Source organism: Engystomops pustulosus, chromosome 5 (assembly GCF_040894005.1).
Source record: "Engystomops pustulosus chromosome 5, aEngPut4.maternal, whole genome shotgun sequence".
Classification (NCBI taxonomy): domain Eukaryota; kingdom Metazoa; phylum Chordata; class Amphibia; order Anura; family Leptodactylidae; genus Engystomops; species Engystomops pustulosus.
In genome coordinates, this window is record NC_092415.1 from 26,045,112 (window position 1) to 26,063,885 (window position 18,774).

Below are 18,774 nucleotides of genomic sequence, written 5' to 3' on the forward strand. Positions count from 1 at the left end.
AATCTGATCGTGTGCGATACAATCCCCTTCTAAATACCTCTCCCTGTGGTGCAAATCCCGAAAACGTCAGGAAGTCCGACAAAAATGTGATCCGCGGACCCGTAGTAAATAAGCCCCATTATGTTTTGAAAAATATGAATTAACTAATACTTGGGTTCATGTCCCTGCATACAATGATATTGTCCAATCAGTTCTGACAGTGTCAGTACACTATGGGGACGTATATCTGGCTGCAAATATACATTCCCAGAACGTCAGTGTGAATGAGGCCTAATTGTCTACAATCTGCAGCTTATCCCCTATTATATGGATATGGGATAAGTTACTTTTGCAGAACGGCCCCTTTATGGCTTTGTGTCCATTCTATCCTTGCAGCATGAGAGCCATCTGATATCATCATTCATCAGTTCTTTTAAAGGGGAAGAAAACACAGGAATTTTTCAGGGAAATTCCCCAGTTCCCGGGGCACCTTTTAGCCAAAGAATTGCTGCAAAATGAAAGCATACATGTAATATATCAGCGAAGGAAGGAAGGAAAGGGTGGAAAGAGAAATAGAAAGAAACCATCACCTTAGTTACTATCCCCAACAAACTGTTAAAAAGGTAATTGATGGATGATTCACTGCAGAGAATCCTGTTTAAAGGGGATTTCCAGCCTAAAACTATTAATGACCTATCCATAGGTTAGGCCATTAAGAGTTGATCTTTGTAGGTATGTCACCTAGAAACTGCACCAATCAACTGTTATATACTAGGGTTGGAGCCACAAGAACAAAGCTTCATCCATTATTTATCGGTCAAGGGAGCAGCTTAGGGGCACCGTAAGTTCTGTCCCATTCTCGTATGCTTCCTGGCTTACAAAATTCGATGTTTACTGTTGTAGAAAAGATGTTTCTTCAAAACGTTACTTTGAAGTTACCTGCTCAAAATTGTCTTAACAGGGATAGAGAGAACCTTGTACAACACTTCCAACAATACCCATATCATGCTTCTAGCTTCTTCCTAGCCTGAGATCCAGCCTGATATATCTATAAGCCCTACTGGTAAAATTCTCTCCAGCTTCTCCTAAAGTGGGCGGGCACTTCCTGCTAAGGCATTGAGGTCAGAGCAGCTTCACCCACTTCCCATAATGTTGAGATCTCCTTTCATGCACCAACACAAACACAGCCAATCAGGACACAGTGGGGCAGATTTACTTACCCAGCCCATACGCGATCCAGCGGCGTGTTCTCTGCGGTGGATTCAGGTCTTCCAGCGATCCACTAAGGCAGTTCCTCCGAAGGCCACCAGATGTCGCTGCTGCGCTGAAGAGCATCGGACTGGAGTTCACCGAGTCGGGCTGAGTGAAGGTAAGCACGTGCCGAGCGACACTGTTTTTTTTTTAAATGCGGCGGTTTTTCCGAATCCGTTGGGTTTTCGTTCTGCCACGCCCCCCGATTTCCATTGCGTGCATGCTGGCGCCGATGCGCCACAATACGATCGCGTGCGCCAAAAACCCGGGGCAATACAGGGAAAATCTGCGCAAATCGGAAATATTCGGGTAACACGTTGGGAAAACGCAAATCGGGCCCTTAGTAAATGACCCCCAGTATCTCAGGCTGAAGCCTCTCCTCAGCGTAGCTGCTGAACAGAGATCTTCTACAGAGCAAAGCACAGAGGAAAGACACTGAGCTTGGATCCCTGCTTCATGTACTGAATACACAGTAGTTCACTGCACAAAAATCTACTTCTGTGCACACTGCCTGTTAGGATGGATGTGTCCGCCAGTCTGTTCAGCAGGTACCATCACTCTGGCTCCCGTTTTTCATAAATATGGCACCCTCTGCATGGCTCAGTGCGCACCTTTTATTTTTGGTGCACTTTTAACATATGGAGTGGGACACACTCCTGTTGGACGGTCGCGTGTGACACAAATGTATCTCGGACAGTTTAACAGAAAAGAATGTGCAAAGTCTAACAGGAAACTGGTGCATGTCTCATAGTGAATGTGCCCCACTGTGTGTGTGAACATGAAGGCAGACAGTAGACAGGAGAGAACAGACTTGCACTTCAGCTCCAGACTTCCTGTTATGCAAAGGTAGATGTTTTTGCTCAACCCCTCCCGTGAAAATCATCCTGTTATCTCCTGCTGCAAAATATAGATTCATCATGACAACCAGAGTGCAAGGCTGAAGGAAGTGGGGCTGAGGCAGAGGGAAGAGGATTAGCAGGCAAATGGCCGCAATAAGGTAATGAATGTATATTAGAATTACCCCGCCCCCAGATAATACAGCTATAGAAACATAATAAACTTTTCAGTGACCACCCACTGCCGGCATCTTCGATGGCTTTCTTGGCAATATTGAAATGGTTAACACCCATGATCGGTGTCAGAACTGATCACGAGTGTTAGTGGTGGGTGTTTGCTGCATTATGCAGGAAACACCCAGTATACATGAAGAAGTCTCATATACTTGCTGCCACACCAAGATGTACTGCTATGCTAAGGGGTTAATTTGTGTCTTTTTTCTATTGAGAATAATAACCTTTTGACAGGAGAATTTACAGAAAGTGTTCCACACAGAGGAAGTGGCATGGCTGATGGAGAGAAGCTTCAGGATTGAGCTGCATCACACTGTCTACTGTGAGATAGAAGGGAAAGGGGTTTGGCTGAGGGAGGGCAGGAAAGCAGCATAGAGCTGTATCACACTGAGCATAGAACTATATCACATTGAGATGCCTTCTGTGAGATGGGAGGAGGAGTCGCTGAAGATGGGATACAGAACCATTGTAGTGTATCACACTGAGCTGTTTGCTATGAGATGGGTGGGGGTGGCTGAGGAAGAAATACAGCACTATAGAGCGGTATCACTGAGCTGTCTGATGTGAGATGGGAGGGGCATGCCTGAGGAAGGGATACAGCACCATAGAACGGTATCATACTGAGCTGTCTGCTGTGAGATGAGAGGGGGTGTGGCTGAAGATGGGATAAAGCACCATAGAGTGGTATCACACTGAGCTGTCTGCTGTGAGGGGGTGTGGCTGAAGATGGGATACAGCACTATGGAAGTGTATCACACTGAGCTGTCTGCTGTGAGATGGGAGGGGCATGGCTGAGGAAGGGATACAGCACCATAGAGTGGTATCACACTGAGCTGTCTGCTGTGAGATGGGAGGAGGAGTGGCTGAAGATGGGATATAGCATCATAGAGTGGTATCACACTGAGCTGTCTGCTGTGAGGGGGTGTGGCTGAAGATGGGATACAGCACTATGGAAGTGTATCACACTGAGCTGTTTGCTGTGAGATGGGAGGGGCATGGCTGAGGAAGGGATACAGCACCATAGAGCAGTATCACACTAAGCTGTCTGATGTGAGATGGGAGGGGCATGGCTGAGGAAGGGATACAGCACCATAGAGTGGTATCACACTGAGCTGTCTGCTGTGAGATGGGAGGAAGAGTGGCTGAAGATGGGATATAGCACCATAGAGTGGTATCACACTGAGCTGTCTGCTGTGAGATGGGAGGAGGAGTGGCTGAAGATGGGATACAGCACTATGGAAGTGTATCACACTGAGCTGTCTGCTGTGAGTTGGTAGGAGATGCCTGGCTTTCTGGAGTTTGTAAAAGAGGCTTGTTAGTGTGGAGAGAGATTGCGTTGACTGTCTTAATTGTATACATAAGATCTTTAGTCTCTTTATAAGTACAATAGACAGAAAAGAAATAAAAGTTGTCAAAGTTGTTCAAAGCTTTTATTACGAAAATTTAGTTCACCTTGGTGTTTAAGAGGAAAAATACTCATATCAACACGTACTGTAATGACACTGTACCATGTACAACATAAGTCGTGGGGAACAGACTGCTACTCTCAGACAGCCAAAAATAAACAGTGCTGCTGACAGGACACATTCTCATCCCGCCAGCTCTCAGAGAGTCAGTTCTTCTGTCGAGGTCATCCCAGTGATAACCCTTATGGTCGACAAACACCTCCCTGGGTGCGGGAGAGCACTTCTTAAAATAGACACAATTCAGAGAATAGCAGAAATACAAGCACAATAATCTAGAATCTTTCACATAATACCACATATACTCCTTACTCCAATACTGAGGACTGTGGCTATCCCATGTGATATGCAGAGGATGGACAAGCTGGTGTAGGTGCTCTATAAGAGATAGCTAGCAGGTCATGTCTTGCAGCAGGTTGCTAAATCCATCAAAACGTATTATCAAAATTATCCATTAGGAAATTTAATCTTTATAGTAGAAACTTCCCCGGCAAGTTTAATTTGGGATCCTAGTATTGATTGTTGTTTTGCAACCTTCGTGTCCTCATTTGATTTCATGCATTATGAACCAAAGACACCTTGAGAATGCTGTAGCTACACTGATGCAGAAACATATCTTGTTTAACGCCTGAGCTGAGTGGTTTTGCTGAAAAAACAATTATACAATTCAGGATAATGAGGCTATGTGTAAAGGGAAGTGTCTGTTCATGTACATACAGAAGATACAGAATATTGTAAACAGTACAATTAAGGTAGTGATATTAACCGTTATACGGCATAATAAGTGATAAAAATATCCGTCCCTTTACACTCCGTCACTCCTGTGCCTAGCTTGGTGCTTCTCCTATTGCACTGTGTAGTCCCTGACAGGCAGAAGTAATCAATTGCTGCACCAGCCCCCAGCTACTGTGTATGAGTCATCCAGCTCAGGTTGATTAGTCCTGTCTGGACAGTGTAGACAGCTCCGTGTAATGTGTTTATAAACGACAAGCAGCATGCAACCCAGATTTCCCAAGGTCCAGAATGTTATAATTGTTTTTTCAGCAAAACCACTCAGATGAGGTTTTTTTTAAACAAGATATGTGTCTGCATCGGTGTAGCTACAGCAATCTCAACGTATGTTTTGGTTTATAATGCATGAAATCAAATGGTCCCTTTAAGTTAACCTAGTCATGTACATTAGTTTCTGGTCTCTATGGGAGGTTCAATCATCTATCCTTAGGATAGGGGATATCAACGTAATATGATGCTCAAGAATGGAGGTCCCATATAGCCCTTTTCTCTATTTATTTCTGAGGGACCCAAGATGGCCACCATCAGGGAAGGGGGTGGAATAGTGGGACTCCAGTCAAGGGCTCAGTTTGCTCTGCCTGCATCATCCTAGAGCCCGAATTCTGGTACCTCTGGACCTGTATCCATGTTGTAACCTTGGTTACAGTGCTGTTTCTATGTGGTAGGTTTGGTTCTGATACAATATCCATTTACATCCATTGTATTCACGGTTCTGATGCTACGTCTATGTAGCAAGCTTAGTTCCAGTTCTGTATCTATGCAGTCCATTCTTGCAAAATCAATGCTTGCATTTTGTCACAATTTGTTGTTTTTTGTTTGTCCACCCGTCTCCTGATGATTGACCACAAGTTCTCAATGGGATTAAGATCTTGGGAGTTTCCAGGCCATGGACCCAAAATCTCTATGTTTTGTTCCCTGAGCCATTTAGTTATCACCTTTGCTTTATGGCAAGGTGCTCCATCATGCTGGAAAAGCCATTGTTGTCACCAAACTGCTCTTGGAGGGTTGGGAGAAGTTGCTCTTGGAGGACATTCTGGTCCCATTCTTTATTCATGGATGTGTTTTTAGGCAAGACTGTGGGAGAGCCGATTCCCTTGGCTGAGAAGCCGCCCCACACATGAATGGTTGCAGGAGGCTTTACAGTTGGCATGAGACAAGACTGGTGGTATCGCTCACCTTGTCTTCTCCCAACAAGGTGTCTTTCACATGTTCCAAACAATCGGAAAGGGGATTCATCCGAGAAAATGACTTTCCCCCAGTCCTCAGCAGTCCACTCCCTGTACCTTTTGCAGCATATCCGTCTGTCCCTGATGTTTTTTCTGGGGAGAAGTGGCTTCTTTGCTGCCCTCCTTGACACCAGGCCTTGCTCCAAGAGTCTCCGCAGTTTCTCAGTGCGTGCAGATGCCTCACACCTGCCTGCTGCCATTCCTGAGCAAGCTCTGCACTGCTGGGAGCCCCATCCCCAAGCTGAAACACTTTTAAGAGACGGTCCTGGCGCTTGCTGGTCCTTCTTGGGAGCCCTGGAGCCTTTTTGGCAACAATGGGACCTCTCTCCTTGAATTTCTTGATGATGCAATAGATTGGTGACTGAGGTGCAATCTTTCTAGCTGCGATACTCTTCCCTGTTAGGCCAGTTTTGTGCAGTGCAATGATGATTGCACGTGTTTAGAGATAACCATGGTTAACAGAAGAGAAACAATGATACCTAGCACCAGCCTCCTTGTAAAGTGTCCAGTGGTGTGATTCTTACTTAATCATGACAGACTGATCTCCAGCCCTGTCCTCACCCGCACCTGCATTACTGGAGCAATCACTGAAACCATGTTATCTGCTCCTATTAAGGCAGGCCTGCAATGAAGTTGAAATGTGTTTTGGGGGAAAAAGTTAATTTTCTAGGCAAACATTGACTTTGCAATTAATTGCTGTTAAGCTGATCACTCTTTATAACATTCTGGAGTATATGCAAATTACCATTATAAAACCTTATGGCCATGTATGAAACTGCAACACGGAGGGACTCTGGTATAACACCCTCCAGAACACCATGTGGCTCCTTAGCATAATTTTAAAAGTTGAATTTAAAAGGAAGGCCATGGATAACAAATATAAGAAGATCCAGTCACGGTGCCCGGATCTATGAGTAAGTGTCCCTGGTTTATCATGACGGATTCTGATTCCTGGCTGCGTTCATTAGATGGTGCTTGGAATGTGTTTTGACCTAAATGCTACTAAGTGTTTTTTAATGTGGCAAAACAAGTGGGACTACTTACCAAATGCAAGTATTTAGGTATAAACACATGTGTATTTGGGGAGGGGTTAATCCAGATGCTCTTGAAATTTCAAAATGCAATTCAAAAGCTAACACATCAGGAATAGCGCAGCTCTAAACACGTAGGCCTTTTTACCATCAATTATAATGATGCGTTTTGCCCGGTGACTTTGCAATGTGTTTTAATTGCATTGTGTAACAGCGGCTTGCAATGTCTTTATATAGTAAATATAACCCAACAACACATAACTAATACAATTCATGATGCAAACATTTTTTTTCAAATATAAAACATCCTTCATAGCAAATAAAGCTGTCAACCTAAACAATGAGCATCACATCTGTAACACTGCATCTATTATTGTAAATTGTGCTCCTTCGTTTGGCGGAGACACATGTAGTCATATGTCATGTGGGAACATACATCTGCTCTGACATGTCTGTCTTTTCCTAGAAAGAACATTCCTGTAACTGTACCTCCATCGTAGCTTAATCTCCAGCCTCGCTGGTGCAGTGCACACACTCTCTCCAGGAAGCAAAAATACTATGAAATAGAGATTTCTAGTCCTCATAACCTTTACCCAGTGTTAGGCAGGTAGTGCACCTAGTTAAAGGGGTTGTACCCCAGCTAGCAAGTTATCCCCTATCCACAGTAAAGTAGATAGCAAGCTGATCGGTGAGGGTCCAACTGATGGGACCCGGGGGTCCCAATAGTCAGGAAAATTAGTTTTTACTGGTTTATGGAATTGCAGGTTAAGCATGCATCTGACCTCTCCATTGGTTTGTATGGTAGTTGTGCACTGCAATTTCCGACACTCCCATGCCATTGAATGGAGCGGTAGGACACATGCTACTCAGCCATGAGTAAGGAAATTGTTTTCTGAAACTTGTAGGCGATTTCTTCTTTTTGCCTCTTTTTACCCAGTGTGAATTCCTGCATTTTGGATGACTACCATGTCTCTTTTTAAACTGCCGAAATACATCTTGCATGTTTTCTCCCAACTCTGGATTCCGTTTTTGAAGCTGGACTTATTGGTTTTCATAAAGGAAAATGATGTGGAAGGTGTTCAGCTGCTTCACCTCAAATTGGTATGGGTTTATGAGACCAATTTCCGATGACAGGTTCCCTTTAAAGAGTTCACAACCTGCGATCGGTGCCAGTTCACCTCAGCCTGTGAGTCCTCTCCAAACTCCCTTAATGGCCTTGTACATACTATTACGTCATAGCTCGTTAAGGGGTTAAGGCAGTGGTGGCGAACCTATGGCACTGGTGCCAGAGGTGGCACTCAGAGCACTTTCTGTGGGCACTCATGCCATTGCCCTGGGACAGAGTTCACCAAACAGGACCAAATGCACAGAATCTTCCTGAAGTCCCAAACGACTGCTCTCAGCGCTATTTTAAAGCGACTGTTTGGAACTGCACGAAAAATTAAAAGGTTTTGATAGAAGATCTTTGGAGGTCATCCTGTTGGACCCACCATTCTTCCCGTACAGGGAGACCCTGGAGAGAAGCTACAACGATAGTCTGAATTTGCCCTCCTTCTTTCAACGCTATTGGTGGCCTCTGGGCGGCCAATGAAAATATTAAAAGAACAGGTAACAATGAGCTACTTCTTAAAATGCCATGTTGGCACGTCACAGTAAATAGGTGGATTTTGGATGTTGTTTGGGCACTCGGTCTATAAAAGGTTCGCCATTACTGGGTTAAGGTATTAAAACCTGACCAAAAAAACAATGTAGGTTTGAAAAGTAGGTTAATGCAATTGGCACTCCAAGCATAGTCTTTCAAACTCGGGAACACACACAATATTGAGAACTATTTACTTGCAGCCTACAGGGGGCAGATGTTTTTCTTGGATGTGGCAACAACTAAAGGGGGCCATTTTAACTAAGTAAGAATAAGACCCTCATAGGATAATCCATATCATACTTACCCTGTTAAAGTATTGGGGCAGATTTATCAAGCTGCCTAAGAGTAAGAATGTGCTTAGTTGCATTTAATTCTGTGCTGCTACTAAAGAGTTAATGTTGTATTTATGTTTAAATGTAAGTTTTGTGGCTTCTCCTGAGGCAAAGCAGGCGGACGTTACTAAAACCCCTCCATGCTGATCAGCTTCACATGGTATAACACTGTGCAGGTGCATGTGTTCCCCTTCCCCCTCCCTAATATAATCTCACACAGATGGAAGGGGGGGGGGCTAACTGCTTTAGGGCTTATTCACATGGCCGTCTGTGGGGACGTACATGCGGCCGCAAATTTGCGGCCGCATGTACGTCCCCATAGACGGCAATAGCGGCGCAGATACGGTGCCACACATGTGTGGCACTGATCCGGCCCACACACCGCAAAAAGATAGAGCATGCTCTATCTTTTGGCGTGTGTGCGGCCGTGCGCCGCTATTCTCTATGGAGGGCGGAGGGGCCACCTCCTCCTCTCCAGCACACGGCGGGCATACCGCATGTGAATGGACCCTTACAGTGTGACAACCTCTGAAGCTACACTACCGAGGGGATCTGGTAACGTTGATTTTTGAAGGAAGATCACCACAGTTACTGTGCCGGGATCTACAAGTAAGTGCTCCTGGTTTATCATGATGGATCTTGAATGTAGATCTCCTTTCATCTATATTATGTTCCTTACAGACCTTAGACAGGTACTTACTGTCTTCTCTTTGCAGTTCTCCCAGTGGCAAAAGGTCCTGCATCATCTGAGGTCCTTTGCTCCACTAGGAAATAGTATCAAGTGTGGATTCTATTTCCCTATGGGCTAAAACTGTTCATGAAGATAATGGGGCAGATTTACTTACCTGGTCAATTCGCGATCCAGCGGCCCATTCTCTGCGGTGGATTCGGGTCCGGCCGGGATTCACTAAGGTAGTTCCTCCGACGTCCACCAGGTGTTGCTGCTGCGCTGAAGTTCCCCGAGGCCCGCTGGAATGCACTCAAGTTCACCGGCCTATTCCTGGTGAAGTGCAAGTCCCGCGACACTTTTTGTTTTTTAAATGTTTTTTAAATCCGTCGGGTTTTCGTTCGGCCACGCCCCCCGATTTCTGCCGCGTGCATGCCAGCGCCGATGCGCCACAATCCGATCGCGTGCGCCAAAATCCCGGGGCAATACAGGGAAAATCGGCGCAAATTGGAAATATTCAGGTAACACATCGGGAAAACGCGAATCGGGCCCTTAGTAAATGACCCCCAATGGGTCACATTTACTTACTAGGTCAGAGGAGTTCACAGAAAGTGCATTGTCCGATGATAATGCTCTGTGCCGCGATTCACTAAGATTGTACGCCCGATATCTTGCATGTGTCGCTTCCCGCTTAGGTCCTACAGAGTTCACCTTCTTCTTCCTGGTGTATGTAAGTGCATTGTCTTGGAAAAAAATTTGAAACTTAAATCCTGTGCTCAGTCCAAATCAGTCTGATCGTTCGACGACCCGCGCCCAAAGTGCAGGTGTGCCACAATCCCATCCCAGCGCAAACCCCTGTGCAAATCCCAAAAACAGCAAACATCCCGACTTAAGTGCGATTGGCGACCCTTAGGCCCCTTCTACACTGGCGTTTTTCACGCGCGAGTTCTGCGCGTGCATTTGACGCTCAGAACTCGCATTGCACTCTGTCCCATTGTATGCAATGGGTCTTTCTCCATTTGCGTGGTTTTCAACGCGCGTGCTTGCGTTCGTTTGCACGCGCGTCAAAATCGCAGCATGCTCTATTTTTGCGAGTCACGCGCAATTTTCACGCACCATTCAAGTCTATGGAGATGCATCAAGAACGCATTGCACTCGCAATCATTGCAAGTGCAATGCGAGTGCAATGCGTTTTTAACGTAAGGGTTGCTAGGTGACCAGAATAACATTATTTCCCCTGCTCGCGAACGATCATTTAATTAATAAAACACAGTGAAGAACAGTGAAGAATAGAATAAAATCATTGTACACAGTGTACACAGTGACCACAGGATCATTTAAGATAAAAACACAGTGCAGAACACAGTGCAGAATAGATTACAGATGTTCGGCACATCTGCTTACTTGTCGGGAGATACGCGCGGAGCGGTGCGAACAAAATAGCATGTGAAGAACAATATATATGTGTGCAGAAGACATTGCAGATGTATGGAAACATCTGCAATGTGTTCTTTACACACATATATATTGTTCTTCACATGCTATTTTGGCCGCACCGTTCCGCGCGTATCTCCCGACAAGTAAGCAGATGTGCCGAACATCTGTAATCTATTCTGCACTGTGTTCTGCACTGTGTTTTTATCTTAAATGATCCTGTGGTCACTGTGTTCACTGTGTACAATGATTTTATTCTATTCTTCACTGTTCTTCACATCTGCTAAATTGTCGGGAGATAATATACGCGCGGAACAGTGAAGAATAGATCGCAGATGTTTGCAAATTATAAGAAGACATTATTTTTCAATTAAATAACACATTTTAATCCCAAACCATGGTCCCTTTGAAATATGCTCGAGTCTCCCATTGAATCGTGCGTCAAAAATGCGCCGAAAACGCAACAAAAACGCAAATTACTCTTTAGGAAAAATGGAACAAAAACGCAGCAAAAACGTCAGTTTTTCACGCATTGCACCCGCACGTGAAACGCAACGCTAGTGTGCAAGAGGCCTTAGTTAATAAGCCCCAATACTCTTTTAACAGGACTTCATCTACATGGGTTTCATCGCCAATCAACAAATACCTTTAAGTGTGGTTGACAATCCTTTTAAGTGATATTTTTATATCCTCGACCACATTATATTCCAAAGTGCAAACAAGGACAATTTCTTGGAAGAATTAGGTAAATCTTGATTCGCTTCCCCTGCGTAACCTTCATGGCCATAAATAAAGGCGATTATGGTGAAGTATCTGAGAGCAGTGACCTCTTTTGCCTCCATGTACCCTGGCAAGCGTCCACTTACAGTCGTATGCGTACAGTAATAACCCTGTATATCCCTCTGTTCTGTAGCTGGATGAACACGGAGGTGTATGGAGAAGATGGTGTCATTGTGCAATATTTTACTTGTTTACCCCCAATACTTGGGAAGTAGAAGAACTTCTGAGCTGCTTTTCTAGTAAACAGCAACATGAACCTCCCTGCAGGAGGCACGGGGTGCCCGAGGTGACTGGCAGGAGGCACAGGGTGCCCGAGGTGACTAGCAGGAGGCACAGGGTGCCCGAGGTGACTGGCAGGAGGCACGGGGTGCCCAAGGTGACTAGCAGGAGGCACGGGGTGCCCGAGGTGACTGGCAGGAGGCACAGGCTGCCCGAGGTGACTGGCAGGAGGGCAGCATCAAGTTGCCATATTTAGAGGTGGCGGCTATGTCACTCTCTGATCAAGAGGACGTTCTGTACTAAGATTTACGAAATCCGGAAAGTCTCAATTTGGATCTCTGCTGAAACAAAAGCAGCCTGTGTACTGCCGCATACAGCTGGGGGGCAGTGAATTTTTACACTTTTATTTTAACATAAGAATATACAGAAGAGAGAAAGAAAAAACCCTACTACTATCCCCTACTGGGGAATATAGAGGGGCACATAACATAATAACATAACATAATAGACAACAGACGTTTACACAAAATATTTAGAAAACACCTATAAAAGTATGCAAGGAGTTGGAGAAGATTTAAAGGGGTTGTCCACTCATATAAGGGTCATATTTGATGCTAATGGCTTATCCTCAGGAGAGGTCAACAGTATCAGATTGGTGAGGACGATCCGACGGATTCAGACAAACCGCGGGATTTAACTTACAAAATTGTGTCGCAAGCCATGCACTTACATACACCGGGAAGAAGATGGTGAACTCCAGCGGACCTGAGCGGGGAAGCCACACATGTAGGAAATCGGGCGCACAATCTTTATGAATCGCGGCAGCTGTGCATGATCGTCGGACAATGCGCCTCGGGGATCGCGCAGGACCGGGTAAGTAAATGTGCCCCATATGTGTCATAGCAACAGATCATGAATACCCCGATGATGTTATGGGGAGCGGCAATCGAAGCTAAGATGTTGGCGCCCACGCTTTTTACCTCTGCCGGAAGCTCATGGATCCAGGGAATGTGACTGTGGTTATATTCTTATATTTGTTATCCATGGCCTCCTTCCTTTTAAAATCAACTTTTATAATTATGCTAATGAGCCATAAGTGCTATGGGGCATTACCGGAGCCCCTCTGTGGTGTTGCTTCACAGATATCTGTGTCAGCGGGTAGTATAAAACATATTTTATGAGGCTTCAAATATAATCCAGTTTACACTTTAATGATGTGCTACGGTGGCAGCATAGGATATATTACCCTTGGATCTGAGATGAATTACATTTTATTAGTCTGGTTAGAGATGTTGTTGAGGGATACAGCTAATTTCATTTCTCTTTTATGGGCGTGCTATCGGAAAGAAATATTATCTCCTGGCTCATAAAGTGTGAGACGTGGGAGCACAGGGCAATGGTCGCCTTATATCTCTAAATTTAGATATTACTAGTCTTTTTTTAATACAGGTCAGAACTATTGATGGGTGATGTTATAAAACAGGTGGGGGGACTATTGGGGCTGCTACATTTCTGATACCCAGGAAGCAAGTGAGCCCTAGCTGGGTGGTCACGGTGGAGCTCCCTAGGCTGATGATGATCTTTCCACTATACCACAGCTGTTAGGATCCAAATGGGACCCGCCTGGCTGGTAACTGTCCTCCCAGTTAAAGACGAGGACCAAGATGGTATCCAACTTACAGTTGTTTATTCGTGAAATGCTCAATCTCTAGTAGCAGGCTGAGACTCTGGCCCAGTTGGCTTCCTCAGGCTTGATGCTGTCCACTTAATACTAAATATCCACTTAACTCTGGGGCTGGAACAGACTTTTGCAGCTCTGCAATAAAGGTTTGCAAGCTGGCTCCCTACCTTCACTGCTCAGCACACTGGACTCTACTACACCACTTGCAATTTCGCTTAACATACTGCTTCTCCATTACTCTTTCTGACTTTGCTACACCACTTCGATCCCCACAAAACCCCAGAGGTGTTATTAATTCTGGGTTACCCAATCTGGAAGGTTCTTGGCTGCCAACCAATAAAGAAAGCCTGCCTAGTACCATATAACAGCTAAAGGACATGAATATAAAAATATTATAATTAACCTGTGTAATGACCTGGTGGACAGGTCATCACTAAATTTAGCTCCAGTTAGTCTCCTGGTCGACTGCAAAGGCCAGCTCTTCCATGCTACCTTTAGGCTTCCTTCTCCTGTAAGGCTAGAGTTTCCCCTCTTTGACATCTATCATGTTTAATAACTATCCTTTGCTGCCACCTACTGCTTAAATGTAGTATTGACACCTGCAGTACATCATGCCTACTATTGAAGGGTTAAAAAGTGATGTCTATCGTATGTTGAAACTTTTGTTTCTCTACATTGCAGCCTTCCACTTTTCTTGCTTCTCCCCACTGGCCCTGATAGGCGTGGACGAGGCTTGTTCTCGCGGAGCAACCATGACATATTTCTGTCACTCTACGGTCCCAGGGAATCCCGATTTCCCCACAGCGCGGTCAGGCCCTGGTGAGCTAATGTTGACATGCAACATAGTGCAAAATTAAGGTCAGTAAGTGGCCTAGTTGCTCAACCTTCCCTACTCAGACAGGACACTGAGATCACCAGCAGTGACTAGCAGGAATGAGATGGCCACTCTTCCCTTGTAGCACCGGAGTTATCCAGGATAACTTTCCGGAGAGACCCCACTCAGGGTCACTACATCACATGGGTGGTGCCAGGCTATAGTTTACTTGACAGTCCAGAACCTAATATGCATATCTGGTGTATATCTTCTTAGTGACCCCAAGGAGCCGCAGATCCAATTATAGTAATAAAATCAGCTTGATTGGAGCCATAAGAGGCGGGTACGGGGTATTGTGCGGAAACTATTGGCACTGATTGCCTAAGAATGGTGAAAAAAATTCTACTTTGGAGTTGGTGGCCATCACTGCTTGTCAGTGTAGCTTTGCTAGGACAATTATTGTTTCAGGGAACTGCCATCCACGTGCTATTAGGTTGAACAGATCTACATTAAGTTTTCCTGCAATGCCACAAGTTATTCTAGGAAGACAGAAAATGAACAGGTCAACGGCTCCACGTTGTACAGGAATGTAGCGGAGCTGAAAATAGACGGAGGAGCGGAGCATCCTGGCATCTACCAGCTGCAGGCATAAACTGGGGGATTTGTAGCTATGAGGGGAAGCCCACAAGGTCAAATGAACTTGAAAAGACGGAAAGTACCTTGGTGGAAGCACATGGGGGGCGGGGGACACACCGTCCTGTTTACAGGCGAGGAATCTCTAACCATTGCTGATGATAGATGGGGCCGTCAGGGGCTTTCAGTCTGGTCTGTGCATGTAAAAGAGAAACTTTATATATCTTATGAGCCGCAAAATGTATAGTATATTACATATAATATAAAAGTGGATTAACCTATAGAGCCGGAAGGCCTCTGCTTATTGGCCCTACGGAGGGGTGGATGCTTCTGTGTGGATAAAGTTAACATAGGCGGCAGGTATTTAACATTTTGCAAACATTTTGGGCTGTCCTAAGACATTTTAGGTAGCAGCTGCATCATGCTCAGTTGAAAATGCATTTACATTCAGCGCCGGTTGAATTTTCGGTGAATAAGCCCCTCTGCAGCCGCTGTCAGCGTGCCGCATCGCATAGAGCCGGCAGCGGTGGCACAATACATGCGCTGCTGCCGGCTACTCTTACAGGTCCCTGATTGACAGGGGCGTGAAGGGGGTGTGTCGGTCTCCCCCCCCCCCCCCCCCCCCCCCCATGAATACGGCCAACTGCCCGGGGAACTGTACGACGATCCGACCTCTTATTTATTAAAACTAAGTTTTCACACACAAATTGTAATCAAAATGTAATAAATATAAAGGGTCTGGGGACAGGATTAGGGGGAACATATTTGGTGGGGGTATTTTTCAGGGGTGACAAGTCCTCTTTAACTTATATGGATCTTCCAGGGCAATCAGTCACTTATCCCTATTATGTGAAAGGGGATGATAATAATAGAAATATAGTTTTATTTATATAGCACCGTCATATGCTGTAGCGATGTACGGGAAAATCATGAATAGTTCGGTCCAGTTTGTTTCCCGTCAACGCGTAAAACTGTGATATTCTTGTCTCTATAAAGGCTTTTCAGATAAGTATGTCATCACTTACTGTATGTGTCTAGGTTCTCATATGTCTTCCCAGTCTGTTCATGTGTCCTCACTGCTTATATCCGGGTCCTCCGGGTCCCTAGCAGGAATGCCCTGACTGGCTACATGTCGTCTCTGTCTATTCTCAGATATGGATAGGTTCCTGCTCTATGGGGTCAATATATTAAAGGGGTTGTACCAAGTAAGCATGTTATCCCCTATCCCCACAGCATAGGGCACAACAAGCTGATTGGTGAGGGTCTGACTTCTGGGACCCTCAGCGACCACGAGAATAAACCCCTAGCGATCCAAAGAACAGCGGTCCCATTCTCACTAATGGGTGGAGTTGCAGGATGAGCATCAGGAATGGGGCGGGTGTCATGCTGCTCCATCAATTAATGAGAACAGGATCCTCTTTAAACACCTTTAAATTATTTACCCCTTAAAGAGAACCCGTCATGCAAAATAACCCCCCTAAACTAAATATATTTTCATAAACTGCCATTAGAGAGCATTGCCTCTATCCCTTCATTGTCCCTCTACATGCCTGTAAACCTAAGCAATGAGGTCCTAAAGCTGTATGCAAATGACCTGTGAAATGTCCAATGAATCATTAGCATATTCAAGCTGTCCAGCTTATTCATGAGTGGGAGGCACAGCCACACCCCCAGTGCTTGACTGACAGCCTGTATAATGATGTGAGGCTGTATAATGATGTGCTTCCTGGTGCTGGCGCCCCCTGCAGCCTGTGTGTGCATGTGTGTGTATAGGAGAGATACAGCAGCTCCAGGCAGCCATGTTATAGCAGAACATGTCAGATTCATGTGTAGCTGATGTCTGTGTCTCTGTATATTAGGAAGGGAAGAGAAAAACAAGGGATATTCGAGAGCTAGGCGCCAAAAATGTATGCACAAAAAACGGGAAAGAGGTGTTAGGGTGGTGTTGCAGCGTTTCGCCCCGGAACTGGATGTGAATCCAGATGTGTACAGAAATGGAGGAAAAAACGGGGTCGAGTAGTGAGACGCGCTACACCCTAAATGTATTGAGTTTTTAGTTTTTATTAGAACTGTGACTACGCGTTTCGACACCGTATTGGCGTCTTCATCAGGTCAAACACTGTGGGGTTGCATGGTAAAAACAGACAGAAAAAGACATATAGAGTAAACTGGTTAGTAATTAGTAATTAGTAAAATATATATAAGTATAAGACACAGAGGTTAAGAACAGGGTTATAAAAACAGGGTTATAAAAATGATGAACGTCAAATTCAACATTAGGCATTGGGTCGACACATAAATAGTGTAGGTATATATATGAAAATATAAAGATAGATATATGTATACAACTATGTGTGTATTGAAAAGAAATAAGATAGTAAAAATACCATTAAATATATAAATAAATAAATAGATAAATAGATGGATGAATAAATGTATGTACAAAGAGTTGGCAGACAGATATGGGAATGATTGGTGACTGCAGGGATAGGTGTAGGTAATAGGGTACCTGCAGAAAGGCCTGCTGTTGCTTGTGGCAGATGCTGTGCTGCCTAGGGGTCCGATCCTGGTGGAGGGAAGATGGGTATAAATGAGTTTAAATGAGAGCGATGGAAGGGTGAAGAACGGGGGTAAAGGAGGTCCGGAGGGGGTGTTGGTGTGAAGAGAAACTTACCGCTGCGTTCAGTGTAGCGGGGAAGAGGGCTGCATGCTGTCACTGGCGCGGGATGGAGTGAAGGCGCGCCAGGAAGACACGCGGTTTTTTATTGATTTGGCAGATGCGTTTGAAGGGTGTGAAGGCAGTGCGCCTGCGCGGGTCTCAGAGCGGAGAGTGGAAACGGAGGATGATGTAATTGTATGGTGGCAGAAAGGGAGTTAAAGTGATTGTATGGTGGCAGAACGGGAGTTTTAATGGTGATAATGTTCTCTAGGGAAGGTCAATGAGTACTTGGGTTATAAAAGGGGATGAAGGGGTAGGAATAGATAATGAATTGTGTGGCATAGAGTGGAATGTAGGTCTATAGATAGATGAAGCCGTTTAGTTGTATTGGGAGAATCGGGATGAATCATAATGAATGAATATTAGGTATTGAGGATATTGGATAAGTTATTAGATAAGTGAATAGATGGGTGACGATGGCATCAATGGTAGGAAATATATATGGAATATATATGATGAAATATGATATGATGAGTTGAGTTGGTGAACTTAAATTACTTAATTATACATATGGATATGGGTGTGAACACAAAGTACAAAAAGTACAAAAACCACAAAGTACAAAAAATGCAAAGAAATACAAAAAGATACAAAAATACAAAGAAATGTACACAAGAATATATATAAAAAATGGTAAATATAATAATAATAAAAAAAGAAAAGAAAAATAAATCTAAATGAATACAGAAAGTACAATACAGTGTGGGAATCAAAAAACAGATGGTGAAGGCACATGGACGTAATATGGAACATGGTTAGCAGAAAGATGTTAACAAAAGGTTATTAGTAAGTGTGTAGTCGGGAATAATCATAATGGAATCCAGGGGAAGGGGTGATATAGATGCGAGATTAGAATGATGTTTCAACCATATCGTTTAGGCCAGCGGGGGAAAGGGTGTCCAATTTGTAGATCCAGTATGATTCTCGTTGGCGAAGTCTCTGAAATCTATTGCTGGTGGTGGAGGGTATCTCTTCAATCGGGGTAATTCTGATGTCGCTGAAATCCTTGCCATGTTTGAGAGCGAAGTGGCTCGAAACGCT